This window comes from Peromyscus californicus, unplaced genomic scaffold (assembly GCF_007827085.1).
Source record: "Peromyscus californicus insignis strain IS unplaced genomic scaffold, ASM782708v3 Scaffold_5__1_contigs__length_169319896, whole genome shotgun sequence".
Classification (NCBI taxonomy): domain Eukaryota; kingdom Metazoa; phylum Chordata; class Mammalia; order Rodentia; family Cricetidae; genus Peromyscus; species Peromyscus californicus.
In genome coordinates, this window is record NW_026294573.1 from 135886495 (window position 1) to 135906421 (window position 19927).

The window sequence follows — 19927 nt, forward strand, 5'->3', positions numbered from 1 at the left end:
TCTCTTTGGCAGAAGGGACAAATGGTGCATAGACCAGGGCTTATGCTGGCTTCCAGGATCCTTAAGTGTCACTAATAACTGTGAAAAATCAGAGTTACAAAAACACACAGAAAGGAGTACTCAAGATGGGGGCTGAGATATGATTAAACAGCTTACTTCATGAAAAGTTTTTGTACCCTAATATTGGGCCTCTCCCCTGATGTAGTAAATCAGATCAGCCCAAATTAATAAGTCTAGGTTTAATCTGAGCAAAATATTCCTGAATGGTCCTAGGAAGGAGAAGCCACAAGGGGGAACTACAAGGGGAAGTCCATGGGGTAGACCTTAAATATCCTCTGGGAGTGGAGCTGCTGCTTGATGGTCTTTCTCAGGAGTGGGGTTTGGAGAGGGCAGCTCCAAGGAGATCCCCAACATCCCGAACTTTTTTGGGTATATATGGACACAGGTTCAAGTCTGGCTACTTCCTGCTGGCAAGGGACAATATGGGGAGGGGACTTGGGAGTCAGTGAGGTCATGGTCAGCAGGAAGTATGGGTGAAGAAGTATTCAGTTATCTACCATCCTGGAGACCTCAGGAGCCTGTTTCTTGAGGAGGCAGAGAAGGCAGGTTGCTAGGGGGGAAAAACCAGATTATTAACACATGCTCTGTTAATGGGGCTGGCCGTGGGGAAAAAAATGAAACTGAGATGTGCCTTGGTTGTACAGAAGAGGAAAGGGTGAATGAGCCAGACAAAAGAGCAGATACACCCTTGAGTTTGGAGAGGTGGCACCAGCACTGATGTCCTCAGAGCTTGGGGAAATGGCATGCTAAATTGAGGAATGGTATGTTTCGGGAATACCGGAGCCATCACATCTGCTGTTTTCCTGGAGGTTGGGAGTATATCCATCCCATAAATGTGTCCATAAGAGTTAAGAGACAACAGACCCATTTTATGAGTGGACATGTAATTAAAATCAACCTGTCAGTACTCACCCAGTTGGTTCTCAGTTGGTACAGGGGCTGGGGTATCTGGAGGCCTCCCTATAGGTTGGTCATGGCACAAGCCTGGGTGGGCCTGTCTAGGGAATGATCAGCCTTGCCAGATTCATTGATACTGTAGCAGAACTTTCTCTAGGAACCTGCAAGTGTCTATAAAACAGCTGGAATAGATTCACATCTTTGTGTCATAACAAAAGGCTATGGCTTTGGGTTAAAAGTATGAACATTTTTTTGTAGGGTTTGATTCCCTGAAAACTGTTTGTAATCAGCGCTACCATGAAGCCTGTGAATGAGGCACACCTGTCTCACATCCATGGGAATGGTCAGAGGCAGGTAGCTCCAATAGAGACCGAAGTGGCATTGAATGGAAGGCAAAGCTGCCAGTGAATGAGAAAGCAGGAGAAAACAGACTTGTTACAGGTGGGAAGGAACAGATCTCCCATAGGTGGAGGCAAGTAAGTGGGGACCTTTGTCTGGCCCTGCCAAGGTATGCCACCAAGCGAACAAGCCACATACAGCAGAGCTAGTGGAGTTAATGGAAGAGGTTTGGGGGAGGAGGAAAGGAAAAGAGTAGAAGAACACATCAGTAGGGGCAGGCTTTGATCGCTCACAGAAGTCATAAATGTCCAAAAAAAATCACAATTCCCATGGAGGAGAGGGGGAAAAGGAGTCACTACAGCCTGTAGCTGTGGGTGTCCTCGGAGATAGAGAGAGGACAGAATGAGGACCAAGCCATCGAAGAGGATTGTCACCACACGCAATGGGAGTCGGGCTTAGCCTGACTAAGCCAAAGGAGGCTCATCACCTCGTACTAGGATTTTTGAGGTCAGTGAGAACAAAAACCGAGCTCCAAGAGGGATCTCATCCATAGGAAAAGGTCAGGAATTGTGTCACAAAAGCCAGAAGGGCCTAAAGGTGCTGTGAGCAGCTCTGGAGGGAGTGTAACAACCCAAATGAAACTTGTGTGATTGCTGTTTGTGAGTGGGGTGGTGAGCAATGGGGTGAGCCACAGCCTGTAGTGGGTAGTCTGGGTTCAGGATCCTGGCACGAGAAGGGCTGCCAGGAGGGCCTGTCTGAATCATGGAATCAATGTTAATGTTTTGAAATGATGCACAAAAGGCCTTGGTGGATTTGGATCAAGGTGCCCTGCAGTGTGTGTCATGCCCTATGGCATAGTGGATGGCAGTATGGCATGGTGGAAAGTTACTCACAAAGCAGACGAGACATCCATGTGAAGAGTTTATTTTGGGGGGAGGGAAGAGGGAATGGAGGGAAGGAGAAAAGAGAGAAAGAGAGTGGGAGAGAGAGAGAAAGAGGGGGTGCATACTACCTCTGGCAAAGGGGGAGAGAGAGTGCCAAGGGAGAGGAGTTTTTTCTTAAAGGGGACTTTACATATGAGATGTCAGGATGCTGAGTGGGTCCCCAAGGGGCAGATCAGAAAACTAACAAATACACTAGTCATCAACAACCATCAAATCTGAGAAGGATAAGCAGAAATGAGACAGCTTTCCAGCTACCTAGTCAATTCCAGGTTTCTCTGTGGTCAATGGAGGGACAGACATCCCAGAGGCAGTACCTGTCTTCAGCTGCCCTGTCCAGAATATCTGACAGACTTTCCTGTGGGGTAGGAATTTAGAGAGAGTGACCCACCCTGACCTGGCAACATGAAGTAATTGATCCCCCAGTGTCCTGTTGTCCAGTCTAGGCAGGGTCTTGGCACTGGTTTAAAGTGCAAAGCGGTTTCTTGCTGTGCGGCTCGCTTTGCCACATTTAAAGCAAGCTTCTGGGTAGAAGTTCATCTATGTTTCTTGGAGGAGGCACAGGAGGCCTCTAGGATCTGGTATGTCTCTATTTTTATTAAAATGCCATATTCTCAGATCCCAGAAGTGCTTGAAGATCAGGGTGTAATTATCTGTTAGGTATGTCTGAATTAGACAAATGTTGTTTAATTAATAAGCTAAATCTGGACATGCAGTTTTCCCAATTAGTTACAGCTTACCAATGTTGGTAAAAGCAAGAAGATTAGAAGGAATATCTCAGTCTCTAGTTTTCAGCTGTGGTCCTTAGCTATAATGATAAGGCAAAATCAAGTTAGCATTGTAAACAATTTAGTGTTTTTAAAACCCATATAAGGGAATACTCTTATGCTATAAAATCTGGCTTTTAGCAAGACACATCCCTGTACATGAATGCATGGAGGTGCAGCTTTAATACCTTGTTAAATCAGCATTGTTTTAAATTCTATCTTTCATAAACCTTATTTTTAGGACAGGACAGGAATTATCATTTAGAAAAATATATTTGAGATGTAACATCTCCTTGGTGGGACCAGTCCATGTGGTCACCCTCACTAAAGACAGCAGTGAAGTCATAACCTCTCTCTTTAGCCTTAGCCAAAATGGTGACTGCCCACATATTATAAGGTATTGACAGACCGTGTGTTGTTTTGCAGAGCAGTTTAAATCTGGAGTTACAAGTTTTACAGATTTTAAACCATATACAATTTTTAGTTGGTTTTTTTTAAAAAAATAATAAGGTAGAACATCATAAAATAACTTTTTACATCATATTCGGCAAAGCCCAGAGGCAAATCCTGAGCCCAGACAGTGAGTTATAAGCATAGCTGAGACACAGGGAACACGTACACATTCAAAATCAGTTAAAAACAAGCATACTGTGGCCACATTTCCATACATACACAAAGTAGATGAGACTTTTTAACAGGAAGATAAATAAGACTTTCAGATGAAGCAGCCCACCATGGCCAGGTAGAATTTTAGCATAGTGTGGTGGGGAGTGCATCGGGAGTAGCAGCAGGCTACCTGAGATGGGAGCAAGCTGGAACAGGAAGTGGAGGGTTTTGGGAAAAGAGATTTTTTAGAGAGAGAAGGTGTAGAAGCAGAGTTTCATGGTACAGGGATGGGAGTGGCATGGGAACAGACCAACAGCAGCACGGGGGGGCGGGGCAAGACCCATGTAGAGAACACAGCTGGCTGTGGCTTAGACTGTGGGTCTCCCAGGCTGTTGGGGGAGGGGGATTGAACAGCCCTGTGCTGGGCATTCAGCCTTGGTATAGGCAGTCAAAGTCAGAGAGGAGTCAGGAACACAGAGCAGGGGGTAGCTGGACAGGAGAGGGGGATAGCCACGGCTGCAGGGCGGTGGTTCTGCCAGCAGGAGCGAAACAAACAGCTATATGGTTGACGTGAAGTAGCTGTGTCCCCAGCTTTCATTTAGATGCTGTAACAAATAGAATGAGACATTTACAAAAGAGCCAGAGGAGGCAGGAACAAGCAAGGAGAGTGGACAAGCAGGGAATGGGGGGAGGGGAGGGGCAGAGTGGCAGAAAGACAGTGAAAGTAGGAGATGCCAGGCAAGCCAAGAAGCAGGGGTGTTGGGGGGATGTAATGTTCATAAACCTGGCTGGGAGTGGGGGAGAGCTCATGCATACAGTGTGAGCTAGACCTGATTTGGATAAATCTCCTAGCAATTGAGGATCGACTTAACTCACAAGCAACCATTCACAAGTCTTTGACTAAAGCTTGATGCATCCATTGCCCTAGCCTTTTGAGTTATGTAGAGGAAGATCCCCAGCCTGGATTCCCAGCATCCCAGGCATCCAAGGAGGATCAGATTGAGTGGGAACAGGTTGGGGTGCCCCAGGCATGGCCATGTCTTGGAAGGGTACCCCAAAATCAGGGGGGTGGTCCTGGATCCTACAGGCAGTGACTTGGAAGGGAAACTAACCAGCTAAAAGCTAATCTACTCCAGTGGAGAGTGTGTGTAGGTGATGGAGTGGTTTTCCCATGTGGCCAGGGGCCAACAGGGAAAGCTTGGCTCTTCCTGGCCAATATACCAAATGAAAAGATTCAATTTATTTATGATTTTAAAGCCAAAATGGCAATTGTGACATATATAGAAAAGCAGCTCTGGACATCTTCAGCAAGTAAGTGTTGTTTACAAAAGCAGAGAGATATCAGTTAAGTGGTCAGTTAATTCTTATAAACTTTAGGTCAGGGACACATGGTTATTTATTAATCAGTGCAATGTTATTCATCAAGTGGTGCTATTTACCATTTGAGAAAAGCCATGAGGTACAACAAAACCCACTATAAGAGTTTATTAAGGGAAGGGAACAGAAGGGATGTGCTTAGGCCTATGGGAATTATCATGTAGGAAAAAGGCAGAAGGATAAGTGAGACCTGATTTTACAGGTTCTGTGTAGCTAAAGTTTTCCTGTGTCCTGCCTGGCCTGCAGTCAGGACAAATCACTCTTACCCACCAGTCCTGCAGCCGCTCAGACCCAAGTAAACACACAGAGGCTTATGTTAATTAAAACTGTATGGCCTAATGGCTCAGGCTTCTTGCTAGCTAGATCTTACATCTTAAATTAACCCATTTCTATAAATCTATACCTTGTCATGTGGCTCATGGCTTACCGGTATCTTTACGTCTTGCTTCTCATGGTGGGGGCTGGCAGCCTCTCCTCACTAAGCCTTCCTGTTCCCAGAATTCTCCTCTCCCTTTGTCCCACCTATACTTCCTGCCTGGCTACTGGCCAATCAGCACTTTATTTATTAACCAATCAGAACAACACATTCACAGCATACAGAGTGATATCCACAGCAGTTCCGCCTGCATATGTGCATATGGGCTTGTGCAGCTATGCTACGTATGCACACAGATTACGTTATCATGCAGCACATGGATTACGAAGGATGTAAGGCCCTGGGATGGCTAAGCATCTTGTCTGGCTACTGGACAGCACATGTGTGGTCATGTAGCTGGGGGAGTGGCTGGGAATTTTAACATTCCAAACTCTTTGTTTATTATAAAAATGGTGGGTGAACAGAAATGGGGCACTGTGTTTCCTGAAACTGCTTCCAGCTGACTCAGTGGGTGTCAGTTAACTTTTGGGGATAGGTAAGGGGGCTATTGGGGTAGCCAGATGTGCTAAGGTAGTGGATTATCCTCTACTGCTTTGGGGAATCATCCATCACCTTCCGTTGCTTCAGGCTCTGGGACTGTTTGGGTCTGAAAAGGTGCTGGCAAAGCAGAAGAGGGAGCTTAAAAAAATTTACCTTGAGAGGGTCCCTGAGGGGTCTCAGGGTAAGGGAGGGGAGTCCTGGGACCAAGAAAGTTTGAATTATACTTATTTGAAGTGGATCTGACCTGTCCAGATGGATTTAAGCTGGCTCTGGAGCTCAGAAGAATTTTTAAACATATTAAGAAGGGAATTTAAAGGGATTAAAATCTTGAGCTGGTAGCCATGATATTATAATGTTTAGTATTCTGCTATCAGAATTTTATTGGTTAGTGTTAGCAAGAGAGAGAGAGAGAAAGAGAAACCTGGAACTTGCTTTTAATATTCACCTGAGATAAACCTTAAGGCACCTGTTTCTTTCATTAGTTTAACATCCCGGAGACACAGGTCATCAGTTGCTGAGGGCATTTAACAGTAATAGATTGTTATATTAAAGTCTGTTTTTTGCAGAATCTAGACCCTTTTGAGTCTGGGGGTAGCTAGAAGGAGGAGGAAAGTTGCTGTTGACGAGTCTGGAGTAAGGCAAATGGGGGAGCAAGTGAAGTAAAAGCTCCTACCTTAGCTAGAAAATCTCTTCCCATTAGGGACACAGGACAGGTTGGCACAATTAAAAATGTGTGAGTGAGAGGGATACCCCTGAAAATATAATTAAGTGGTGGGATCCAGTGAGGTAGGTAAGGCTATCCCCTTACGCTGACAATAAGGAGATGAGAAAGAGAGGTGGGACCGTAAAACTCCCTCAGGAGTAAGTGGCTCCAGTGTCCAAAGGAAGGAAATGGATCACCCCAATACTATAATGGCTACCCTAGGCTCCCTTCAATCATCCATCACCAAGCCTAGGCGATTGGCTGGAGGGTGGTATTTGTTCAATGTCCCCATGCCACAAGGTGCATGGGGGCAGTCAGCTGACCAGTGTCCCTCTTGGTGGCACTTTGGACAAGGCCCAGATGGTGGACCTCATGGGGCAGGGCAGGCATGAGCCCAGTGGCCTTCTCTACCACACTTAAAACAGGAACCTGGAGGGCTTCAGGTGGCCAGTTGGATAGTGTGTGCTGGTATTTGGCAGTCTTGTCATCTCTCCCATGATACACCTTAAATGCCACCACTAAAACTTCTGCCAGTGCGGTCAGAGGCCCTCTCCCTAGACACTTAAGTTTTGCTCTGATGTCGGGGAAGCTCTGTAAGACAAAGTGGGTCATAAGGAGCTGTCTGCCCTCTGGGCTCTCAGGATCCAGACTGAGATCTGTAAGACAGCCTTTGTAAGCCATTCTTAAAAGTGAGAAGGATTTTCTTCCTTATCTTGAATTACATTTTTCAGCTTTTCATAATTTACTGGTTTGAGGGCAGCCTTATGAAGGCCTGCCAAGAGGCAGGTTATAAACCAAGCCCTAACTAGGGAGTGACTTGGGGTATTATAATCCCAGTGTGGGTCCTGATCAGGAACCGCCTCGGCCCCATTAAGATGGGCAGCACTAGTTTGATGAAGCTCATCTGCATGTATCTGAGCCTGCTCCCAAATTGTGCTCCTCAGGAAGTAGGGTATTAGAAAGTATTGGAGTACACGGGTGGGAGAGAAGGAATCAAGAAGGGAGGGTTTAGAGTTGAGATAGAAAAAAGCTTGGATGTAAGGTAACTCTTTCCATTTGCCCGTTTGCTGGCAGAAGTTAGATAATTCCTGTAAAATATCAGGGTCCAAGGAGCCATTAGGTGGCCATTTTTTATTGCTATCTAAGGGATTTAGGCCATTTTTCAGAGGAGGAGTGGGATTAATAGGAGGAAGCCTTATTTCCCATGACCACAGCAGACAGAAAAAAATATAAAAACAAATGTGATCCAAGACCATAATCTCAGTCATCCCTGAGATCAAGTCAGGATTGGTGATTGGCACAAGTCATTCAATGCTTCGTCAAGCCAGAGAATGAGGGCCAGGGTGTACGTAGCCCAGGATGAGGGTCCGACAGCAGAAGGAGCAAGTCATTCAAAGTGAAAGAATGAGGGTGGGACATATGCAGCCTGAGGATGCAGCCTGAGGACGGGGGTCCAACAGTGAGAGTGACATCTCAGATTGCAGTCATAGGAAATGGCTAGAGATTGAAGCCTATCTATCCTGCCTGGAAAGGGAAAACTCACAAAAACAGCCAGTGTTGTGTGAAGCAGTCCAGTGGCTGGGCAAATGGAAAAGTGGACAGTTGTAGATAGAGTAAACCTCAGTACAGGGTCCCGGGTGCAGAGCACCAGGAGGGCCTACTTCGTCTCAGCACCAATGTTATTTATTAAGTGGCGCAATGTTATTTATTAAGTGGCGCAATGTTATTCATTAAGTGGTGCTGTTTACCATTTGAGAAAAGACATGAGGTACAACAAAACCCACTATAAGAGTTTATTAAGGGAAGAGTACAGAAGGGATGTGCTTAGGCCTATGGGAATTACCATGCAGGAAAAAAGGGCAGAGGGATAAGTGGGACTTTATAGGTTCCACATATGCGCATATGGGTTTATGTAGTTATGCCATGCCATGCCACACATGCACATAGATTATGTGATCACACTGCTCGTAAATTACATGATCATGCAATGCATGAATTACATAGGATGTAAGACCCTGGGATGCCTAAACATCTTGCCTGGCTACTGGACAGTGCATGTGTGGTCATGTAGCTGGGGAATGACTAGGAATTCTAACACACATTACATAAGATTTTTTGAAAGCCTCACTGACAGTGAATTAAGACCCCAATATTGGGCCTCTCTCCTGACTCAGTAAATCAGATCAGGCCAAATTAACAAGTCCAGGTTTAATGTGAGCAAAACATTCCTGGGCAGTCCCTGGAAGAAGGAGAAGCCACAAGGAGGAACCACAAGGAGGAACCACAAGGAGAAGTCAATTGGTCAGACCTTCAATACCCTCTGGGGGTGGAGCCGCTGTTTGATGGTCTTTTGGGGGCAGAGTTTGGAGAGGACAGTTCCAGGGAGATCCCTAATGCTTCATGGTTACTCAATTTTACCTGGATAAAATGGGTGTTTATTTTTTCTGTTTTGCCATTTTATGCAACCTAATGTTCATTTGTGGATATCAACGTTTACCCTTTTATGTTTCCCTCTGCCCCTGTCAGTCAAAAGAAAAAGACACTCCAGATACTAGGGGCCTGTAGTGGGTGCAAAATCCTGGTGATCACAGATAAATATTTGAGAAAACAGGATTGTTAATAATGTTGAGATCTCTCCTCAATGGAGAAAATAAATACCTGTTTTCCATCTAGAAAGCTGGGAGTGGATTTTGTTAATGACCTGATGACCTTTGCAGTCTTCTACAGCCAGACTTCACCCAAATACCTCTGAATCTTTATCCCAGACTCTTTCTCCCTAGACATTTATCTTTATCTTTGTTTTTAAGTCAGTAGAACCTATCCTTAGGGGAGATGTCACATGAACTGTATAGTCTGCTGACCTCTATGCTGTCTCAGTCAGAGACCACATTAGATGTTAGGCCCTTAAGTTATAGAACCCATCTTCATGGTTACATGTACTCTGAGTTGAGTTTTGATGTAATTATGCCTCCTTGTGCACTGGGGATTGTACTATACCAGAAAACCTTTTTTTCCCAAAATTGTACTGTGTTTTACTATGCTTACAGTAACCCACCTGGTGTCAAATCTAGAAGTTTGAACCAGCACTGGATATGTTGGGTTGCACCAACCTTTTCTTCTTGCCTGTAGTGGTTCATTTTCTTGCCATCTATGACATTTCCAGGGACCCCCACAGAAGTCCTAAAATTAAACTCCATGGATTATTTTTTGATGATTTAATTCATTCTCCTAGGACCATTAGGGGATGTAGTAGGCTACAAAACTACAGTTATATCATTTCATTAAGGTATTCCCAAGAATACTTTAACTTCTAAAACTATGTTAGGTAAAATGGTCTCTGGTCACTTAAACTAGACATAAATTCCTAGAGTTAAATTGACCTCTGGAGCATTCAAAAATCCCTATATAATGTGTCTCTGACCTAAAGGTTATAAGAACTAACTGAGCACTTAGCTGATATCTCTCTGCTTTTATAAACAACACTTGCTTGCTGAAGATGTCCAGAGCTGCCTTTCTATATATATCATGGTTGCCATTGTGGCTTTAAAATCCCAAACAAACTGAAGGTTGAGGCTGCCTCCCATTACTCTGCCTCGGAAAGCCTCACTGGCAGTGAATAAAGACTCCATATGACTTGTTCAGGCATCTCAGGAGTTATCTCTTAGGGTGTCCGATAACAGATAGAGCTCTTGCATAGCATGCACAAAGTCCTGGTTTCAACTTTCAGCACAGCATAAAGTATCATATTTGTCTTGGTGCTTCAAAATTCTGTTCCTCATTGTTAGTTTTAAGATTTTTAGTATTTGTGTGTCAATGTGTTTTGGATGGAAGTGACTGTTGGGTTCACTCTGTTTCTTGAATTTGCAGTGTGTTTTCCAAGTTTTGGAAGGTTATAAGTACTGTGCTGAGTGCTTATACTATTTTCTCTTCTGGGGACTCTGGTAGTGGGAATTGGAGATTTCTTTGTTATAGTGTCACGAGTCCTTCAAGCTCTTCCTCCTTCCCAACAAAATACTTTTGTGTCATTTGTTATTTCTGTGTCAAAAGCAGTGAGGACAGGAACTCAAACAGGGCAAGAACTCATAGGCAGGAGATGATGCAGAGACCACGGAGGCATGCTGCTCATTGGCTTGCATCCTATGACTTGCTCCTGCTTTCTTATAAGACTACCATCCCAGAGGTGGCCTCATCCACAAGGGGTTAGCCCCCTCCTCAACATCAATAACTAATTAAGAAATATCCTACAGGCTGGCATACAGCCTGGTCTTACAGAGACAGTTTCTCAGTTGAGGCCCCCTCCTCTGATGATTCTAGCTTGTATCAGGTTGATGTAAAACTAACTAGCACAACTGATGCTTTTTCAACTTGACATATAAACACATCACTTTCCAATTAGAACTTTTCCTTTCTCTTTTATCCCATAATGGCATATTAATATCACAATATAAAAGATAAATAGCCGGGCGGTGGTGGCGCACGCCTTTAATCCCAGCACTCGGGAGGCAGAGCCAGGCCGATCTCTGTGAGTTCGAGGCCAGCCTGGGCTACCAAGTGAGTCCCAGGAAAGGCGCAAAGCTACACAGAGAAACCCTGTCTCAAAAAAAAAAAAAAAAAAAAAAAAAAAAAAAGCAAAAGATAAATAAAAGTCCCACAGTCTTTATAAATTCGAGCATATTAAAAGTGAAGTCTCTTTAAAATATCTAATCTCTTTTAAAAGCCCAAATCTCCTTTAAAGGTTCCAAGTCTCTTTGCTGTGGATTCCTTTAGAAATCAAAATTAAGTACTTTCTTCAAGAGGGAAGAACAAGGGCACAGTCACAATATGAATAAAGCAAAACCAAACTTTAACAGTGTAAGGAACTCAATGTTCAATTATCTGTGATTCACTCATGATCTTCTGGGATCCTCCATGGGGTTTGGATGACTTTTCCAGCTCTGCCCTTTGTAGCACACACAGCTTGTCTTCTAGTCCCTAGCTGCATCCACTCCCCTGTTCTTGGTGGTGATCTCGTGGTGGTAGCATCTCCAAAACTGCTGGGGTCACTTGCCTCAACTGGGCTTCACTTTCACAAATAGCCTCTCATCACAGACTCCAGTATTGCCACACAGTGTCAACCTTCAGCTGTTCTTTCTACTTCATGCCTTCAAAACCAGTATCACCTTGATGACTTTTACACTGCCAAGTTTGGCTGGCAGCAGGAGATACAACCTTGGCTGTCTCTGGATCACAGCTTCTGAGGAAACACTTCCCAGAAGACATTACCTCAATGATGTTGTTCTCTTAATCACAACTGGTTCTTCAGCCCCAGCTGGCCAGCATCCATTGTCTCAGCAAAGCAAAGGTTTTACTTTAGTGGTTCTGGTATCTTACTAACTGAAGCCATGTCTTGAGCTTCATTTGACCAGAAGCCACAGATTCTTCACACAAAAGGCCCATTGGAGTCTTTGTTTCCTCTAAAGACTTCACAAGCCAGGCCTCCATCATCTCCACTGTTCTCAACATTCCTATCTTCCAAGCTCCTACAGAATAGCTCACTGATCTCTCAACACTCAATGGCTTTTCTAGCCCAAAGTTCCAAAGCCCTTCCACAATCATCCCCTAAATAACATGGTCAGGTCTGTCACAGTAAGACCCCACTATTCTGGTACCAACTTGTCATGAAACACATGACCAAAAGAAACTTGGGGAGTGCTGGCTAGTTTATGACAACTTGACACAAGCCAGAGTTGTCTGAAAGGAAGGAACCTTAATTGAGGAAATGTCTCCATTATATCCAGCTTCAGGTCATCTTCTTTATTAGAGATTGATGAAGGAGGGCCCAGCCCATTGTAGGTGGCACCACCACTGAGCTGGTAGTCCGGGGTTCTATAAAAAAGCAGGCTGAGTAAGCCATGTATGTTGAGCAAACCAATAATCAGCACCCCTCCATGGCCTCTGCATCAGCTATTGCCTCCAGATTCCAGTCATATTCGAGCTCCTATTCTGGCTTCCTTTAGTATTGAACAGCAATGTAGAAGTGTAAGTGTAAACCCTTTCCTCCCCAATGTGCTTTTTGGTCATGGCATTTCAAAGCAGCAATAGAAATCCTAACTAAGACAGGAAAGAAAGTGATTATTTCACGCACAGTTCCATATAATAGTTCATCATCAAAAGCAGTGAGGACAAGAACTCATTAAGGGCAGGAAACTGGAGACAGGAACAGGTGCAGAGGTCATGGAGGAGTGCTGTTTACTGGCTTGCTTCCCATGACTTGTTCAATCTAAATTCTTATAGAACCCAAGACTATCACCTGCTTAAGAGTAGCCCTACCCATAATGGACTGGGCCCTTCTACATCAATAACTAATAAACAAAATGCCCTACAAGCTTGCCTACAGCCTGATCTTAGGGAGACATTTTCTCAATTGACATCCACTCCTCTGATGACTACAGCTTGTATCAAATTGTCATAAAACTAGCCAGTGAATCATACAAGTTGGATCATTTGCTATCTGATCACTTGCCTTCCACTTTATTAATTCCTTCCTTTTCTCTTCAGTTTTGTTTTCAAGCACATCCATTACATTTTAATTTCATAACTGCATTTTCAATGCTAAAATTGCCATTTGGTTTCAACAATAATGTTCCAAGAATTGCTCAAAGTTAGTGAGTATTTCAGGTGAAGGGAATTAAAAGGAGACTGTGAGTGGTGTATGGCCCACTGTTGGGGCAGTGGTTGATATGCAAATTCATCTTCTGATGCTGGAAAAAGTGTTATAAGGTAGGAAGAGCCAGATTATCACACATCTTAAATGTGTTTAAGAAATTTGAAATTGGGTTGAAATACTGGGAAAACATTGGTTTAGAGTAGAATTCAACCTTTTTGTATGTCCACATGAACTTTGATAATCTAAATTGATATTTTACTTTCTTAAAATAATGCCTTAAGTACATAAAATTGAGACTGAAGAAATGGCTCATTGGTTAAGAGTGCTTGATATTCTTGTACAGGACCTGGATTTGGTTCCCAGCATCCACATTAGTCAGCTTATGATTGGTACTCTCTTCTGCCCTTGTCAGGTACCAGCATATATGCCCCCTCCCAACACACAATTAAAATGAAAATAAACATATAAAATAATATACATATAATTATATAAGAAACAAATTACAGTGAAAGTTTCCAACACATGTGCTTTGTATTGTTAGCAAGCCCACAGCTGCTTACACTCTCTATGTTCTACATTTGTAGCTGAAGAAATACTATACGTAAGCTATAGGTTAGTGAAAAGCAAATTTTGACTTTTTCTCTCCATCTCAATTCATGACTCTGGGTCTTACCTAGAGTCAGTGTCTGTTTTTGTTTGTCTCAGGTTAAAAACTCTGTGGGTAATTTGGTTTGACATGTCATCAGCTCATTATTCTTAAGCACAACAAAGATCTAGTCTAGATCAATATCTGTCACACTGGCATGCCAAAAGCCACCCCATTGTCTTGCAAATTGACAACCTGAGAAGCCTAGAAAATGAAGAAAGCATGAGGCATCTGGATATAAGAGGCTCTGAAGTACAAATCAGATGAAATGCCATATGTAATTTTTTCATATTTTTATTAAGCATTCCTTCCTTTAATTTTTTAAAACATCAGATCTTAAGGTAAAGCACAAAAGAATGAAGCTCATAAAACAGCATGAACGCATACAGTTTATTTATTCCAAAACTAAATGAACTTACCAATGATGTCTGATAACTCCAGGCATGCCATTAAGAGAGAGAAGAAAAGGTATATTTTGAACCCAAGCTGAGCAAGTCAGTTACTGAGTGAATCATAGTAAGTAGCCTTCTCTAGTTGTTACCTAGACACAGGGATTTAAACTGATGCTTCCCATCCTTTGGTGACTCACAAAAGTTAAATAAAAACAGAAGCAAGCAAATTTAGCTAATTTGATGTTACATTTGATCCTAGAGAATGGGTTACTTCCTCATGACATGGATGTTTTGGCTCTAACTACCAAATTCTCCAAGTTGAAACAACCAGAGTCAGGAGAATAAATATCTGTGGGCCACATAGATATGCATTTGCTGTTTATATAGCTCACAGATTTTATGATTAGTATTAGTATGATTGAAGGCTTAGGGAATATTACATGTATGCTTATAAATTAGCATTTTAGCTGCTATCTTAGAGTTTCTACTGCTGTGAAGAGATACCATGACCACAGCAACTCTTATAAAGGAAAAAAATTAATTCAGGGCTTGCTTGCAGTTTCAGAAGTTTAGTCAATTATCCTCACGGTGCAACACAGTGATGTACAGGCAGACATGGTGCTGGAGAAGTAGTTGAGAGTCTTGACATCTTGACTCTCAGGCAACAGGAAGTGGTCTGTCTCACTGGGCATGGTTTAAGCATATATGAGACCTCAAAGCCCACCTCCACTATGACACATTTCTTCCAACAAAGCCACACATACTCTAACAAGGCCACACCCCCTAATCATGCCACTTCCTTTAGGAGCCATTTTCTTTCAAACCAGCACAGCTGGGGAGTATTGGTTTCTCAAGACTGAATTGTTTTCTCATTGCTAGCTAGGGTTTACTGAAGGCTTACTATTCCCCAAGACACTGTTCTGATACTTTACATGGACTTGACTTTCTTGATTCTATAGTGTCATTAATTATCCTATTTCATAGAGAGTAAAACCCAGGCAACAAATGCTTCGGTGACTTTCTCCACACAGCCCATTGAAAGTGGACTTGGAAGGACATTTAGAGTTGAGTTTGTCCATCTGCCCATCTATATAACCCCAGAACCATCATTTGCTCTTTCTTGCTGTCTGTCTCCCACTCACTCTCATTGTAAGAATGGATAGAATCCAGGACTTGTATATGCTTGGCAAAACACTCCACCACTGAGTCACACCCCTGTGTTATTTCATAACAGCTTGTGAAACTGGATAAGAGTGGATAAGTAACTGATTGATAAATGTTAACAATTTTCCCTACATTTACTTCCAAAGTGCAATAAGATGAAGTCACAATTTATGGACACAGGAATTCAATAGTGATGGATGTATATTGAAGAACCATAAACATGTGTTGTTTCATTCTTGACAGAAACATGTGCTAACATCAAATCACAACCAATGGATCTGAAGTGAACATGAGTTGGTCAATGTCTAGATAAGTGACCTTTGGCTTATTTGAGTAGCCTGCTAAATTATTTGAGTTCTGTCAAACTGCACATTTTGTTAAGAAGCAGATAATTGACATTTGAGAAACTTAGATTTCTTACCCTCTTGTCTGTCCTTTACTTTTGTATTCTTCTGGAGGAGATGACCCACTTATGCTCAGGCCCTGACTCACTGGCCCATCCATTTGTGAAACCTCCTGGATGCTATTTCACAGGTTTCTTGTTCTATTTCTCCTCAGTTTCTAGTTGTTATTGTTAATTGACTCTCTATCACTGTGGCAAATACCTAATGCTTATTTTGGTGCATGATCCAGACCATACTTGCTTGGCTCCTTTGTTGTTAAGCCTCTGTGGGGGCCAAAACCATAGTGTGTTAGTACTTGTGTTAGTGCCTTAGCAAAGCTGTGCTCTTCCTAGCAGCCAAGAAGAAAGGGAGGGAGGAAGGGGTCCCAGCCCAGCATCTCAACACACCCTCAAGGGCACACTGTTTTCCCTAGAGTTCACTTACTGTTTCATCACAGATGGGAATATTTTTTAAAATATTTATGAAAATTTGTAGGTTAGGGAGTTCTTTGGGATGGAGTCTCACTTTGTAGCCCAAACTAGCCTTGAACATGTGATTTCTGTCTCTGTGCTGGGATTGCAGATGAATGTCACCATGGTCTTTTTTTTTTCTCTCACCTTAAAAAAATATAATCACGTTGAACACATTTCATCACTTTCCATTTGTACATATTTCTGAAATGCAGTTCTTTTTAAACTGTTTCCATCCTAATGTTCCCATGTCAGCTAGAGGCATGATCTATAGAATGACTTTCTGAAGCAGTTTTCCAAGGGGAATTCCAGGGGTAACAAATGCTGTAAAAAGTGTCTCAGTGGGTGAAGGTGCCTGATACTGAGGATGATGATCAATCTCTGGAACCCACATCATAGAAGAAAAGAACTGGCTCCCCCAGTGACTTACACACACACGTACATACACACACACACACACACACACACACACACATACACACACACACACACCACATGCTATAACACTCACATACCCAACTAACCTCCAAAACACTCAATAAATAAATGTAAAATAATGTTTAAAAATTTAAATTAGTGAATCACAAATGAATAAACATTTTAAAAAGATTTAACTTACTTTGAATATAAAGTATATTTATATGTGCACATTTCAAAAGAAAACAGTAGACTTTTTAAAAAGATTAATTTTAAATAATTTATGTGTGTGTAGTCACATGTATCTCAGTACCAATGAGAGTCATCAGAAGGTGTCAGATCAGTTACAGATGGATGTGAGACACCTGACATGGGTGTTAGGAACTGAACTCTATGAGAGGAGCATGTACCAGGGTACCACCTTTGCAAGTCCCATTAAGTGTTTTACAGAACAGCTTTGCTGAAATGAAACTTATAGACCACACAAAATCATGACTGTATTCTGGTTGGAGAAAAGTTGCAACTAGAAAGTATTGTAATGACCTGAGTATCAACAGCACAGTGATTGGATTCGAGACTGTATGAGTACCTTGAGGTTTCTTTAACCTGCAAAAAGAATTTTTAGATATGAGAAACTTAAAGTGTTTCAATTTTATTGACCTGTACTTTATAGTTTCTGCCTTTGAAAAATACTTTGTGATTGAAAGGTTAGTTCCTGACTGGTGGCAGTGGCACTATCTGGGGAGGTTTTGGAGACTTTAGGAGGTAAGCCTAGCTGGAGAGTCTGCTCTTGGGAACTGTATCTTGCCCCAGGCTCTTCTCTCTACTGTTCTCTCTGGGTTTTTTTTTGGATGCCATGATGTTGACTGCTCTTTTCTGCCACCCCTCTCTATCATGATGCTGAAATTGTATACTAAGTTACTGTTTCTTCCCTTGTGTTGCTTATATAAGATATTTGGTCACAGCAATGTGAAAAGACCTAATACAGAAAAGAACATTTGTTCTAGAACTGTACATGTAGAAGATCATTGCTTTGCCTAAACCTGATCATGTGGTCTTAAAGTCCATGGAGTGGGGATTGTGGGAAGAATTTGGAGAAAGCTCACAATTCTGTAAGCAGAACACAGAAGGATGTGTTGATGGGAACTCACAACACCTAGACGCCAATGGCAGTGTGCATGCAGGACCGTAACTTGGAGGCAAATGTGGATTTGGAAAATGAGTATTGTAATACCAGAGCATTAATCGAAGATACCAAAGCCTCGTCTCAAGGCTTTGGAACTAGAAGCTGAAAGAGAAGTAGAAGAGCAACATAGATTCAAGCCAACAAACTTTCCAAGGATGAAAAGCTACAGCAGCTGTTGGCCTGTGTTCCAAGTGCAAAGAGAAGACTAGTCTGAAAAAAAAAATCCATGAATTCTATTCTCGAGTATATCTGTATTTCCAACAAGATGGTTGCACTGCAAGGATTTTATGAAACAACACTGGAAGCTTTGAAAACTGTAAGACTGACAAACACAAAGCTTAGAAAATTATATTTAGAGAAGAATTATATTTATAATATTATATTTAGGGAAGAATATGGAAAACTTCAACAAAGTTTATGCCAGTTATATAAGTCTTGTCAGAATGATGATGGTGAAGATGACCTGAAAAAAGGGTATCCAGTTATTAAAAACATAGGGTTTAGAAATTCAAAATTATATAACACGGAAAAATAACAAACCCTTCACATTGAATCCATCATCCCTCAACCACTGATTGTGGAATCCTCAGAGAATGTGGTATAAAATGTAGGTAAGAGAAAGTCATTTGAAAAGACATACACATTTTTTTCAGCCTACAAAAATTATGATGAATCAGAAAGTCCAAGACATAGTACTTGTTTAAACCTTTGATCTTAGCAAATATGCTAATGAAATCAGGAATAGATGCATTTGACTCACAGGAGGATAATTTGTATAAATATGTATAAATTTGTATAAATATGATCCAGAAGTTCTAGCTGTGATGGTTTTGTAAATGTCTGTTAGAGTAATGACATCACTAAATTTGAAAAAACTCTAAGAATAAACCATAGCAACATCATGGATGATCCACTCATATAAGAACATACTGCACAGCTTTTATGAAACAACAGAACATAAGTGTTCATAAAATTAATTAAATCTTGCACCAGAATACATAGCTATATTTCTAAGGAGTTAAAATACTAGTGTAGCAGATGTGGAAAGCTTGCTCCTGCAGTACATATTGGATAACAGCGTTCATGGCCAAAATGATCCAGTCAACCAACTTGTTGAATTGGATTGTCAGTAGAGGGGTGGTACATCATGTTCTACTGCACAAGGTAAATTCTCTGAACTAGGCTATGGTCAGGAAACTGCCTTAATGGAGAACAAGCTTTGCAGACATGCTTAAGGCACCAGTGCCAAGGTATGATTCAAGAAGGGCTGGAGGAGCAGAACTCCTGTCTGTGGCTGAGTCTTGAAAATGTGACAGATATGCTTTGTTGATCAACTGGTTTGCGTTTTGCTGCTGAATTATTCCAAGAAAAATAGCTTACATTTCCAAAAGAACAAAATTCTGTGGAATTTATACTGTATTGACATGCTCCACACTTGTGGCACTATGATATTTTGTCATGAGGAACATAACCAGAGAGATGATCTGTGTATGTATTTAAATACACTGACATGCTACTGTTAATTAAGGTTTGTTTGTTTTATTGATTGATTGTTTTTGTTATTTGATTTCTTTTTCAGACAGGGTCTTACTTTGTAGCTTTGACTGGCCTGGAGCTGGCTATGTAGACCAGGCTGACCCTAAACCCCTAGAGATCTGCCTAGCTAGGCCTCCCCACTGCTAAAGTTAAAGGCATGTATCACCTGTCTGCTCATTAGTTAATTTCGACATATTTACCTGCAGAAATTCTTTCACAAATGACCTGTGGTAGTTTGGTACTCATACTCTTTTGAACACTTCTTTTTTCCATGTATAAATTAAAAATATTTGCTGCAATTTGCAAAATATCAATTCTTCAAAAAATGTGTAGATGCCTTTATGTTCCTGTAGTGAGTAAAGCCTAGTAAACTATAATTATAGTAGCATACTGTTTCTCAGGGCTCATGCGGCAAAATAAATAGTGAAGCTCAGAAATTACCTGCTTCTTGGTGATTTTTATTACATTTGGTATTGTTTTT

General features: G+C 41.9%; 1 pseudogene; it reads left to right on the top strand.

Annotated features, from left to right (window-relative positions):
- The first annotated feature begins 17476 nt into the window (after positions 1 to 17476).
- LOC128097056 (COP9 signalosome complex subunit 2-like) lies at positions 17477 to 19145 on the top strand (annotated as a pseudogene).
- Positions 19146 to 19927: the final 782 nt, after the last annotated feature.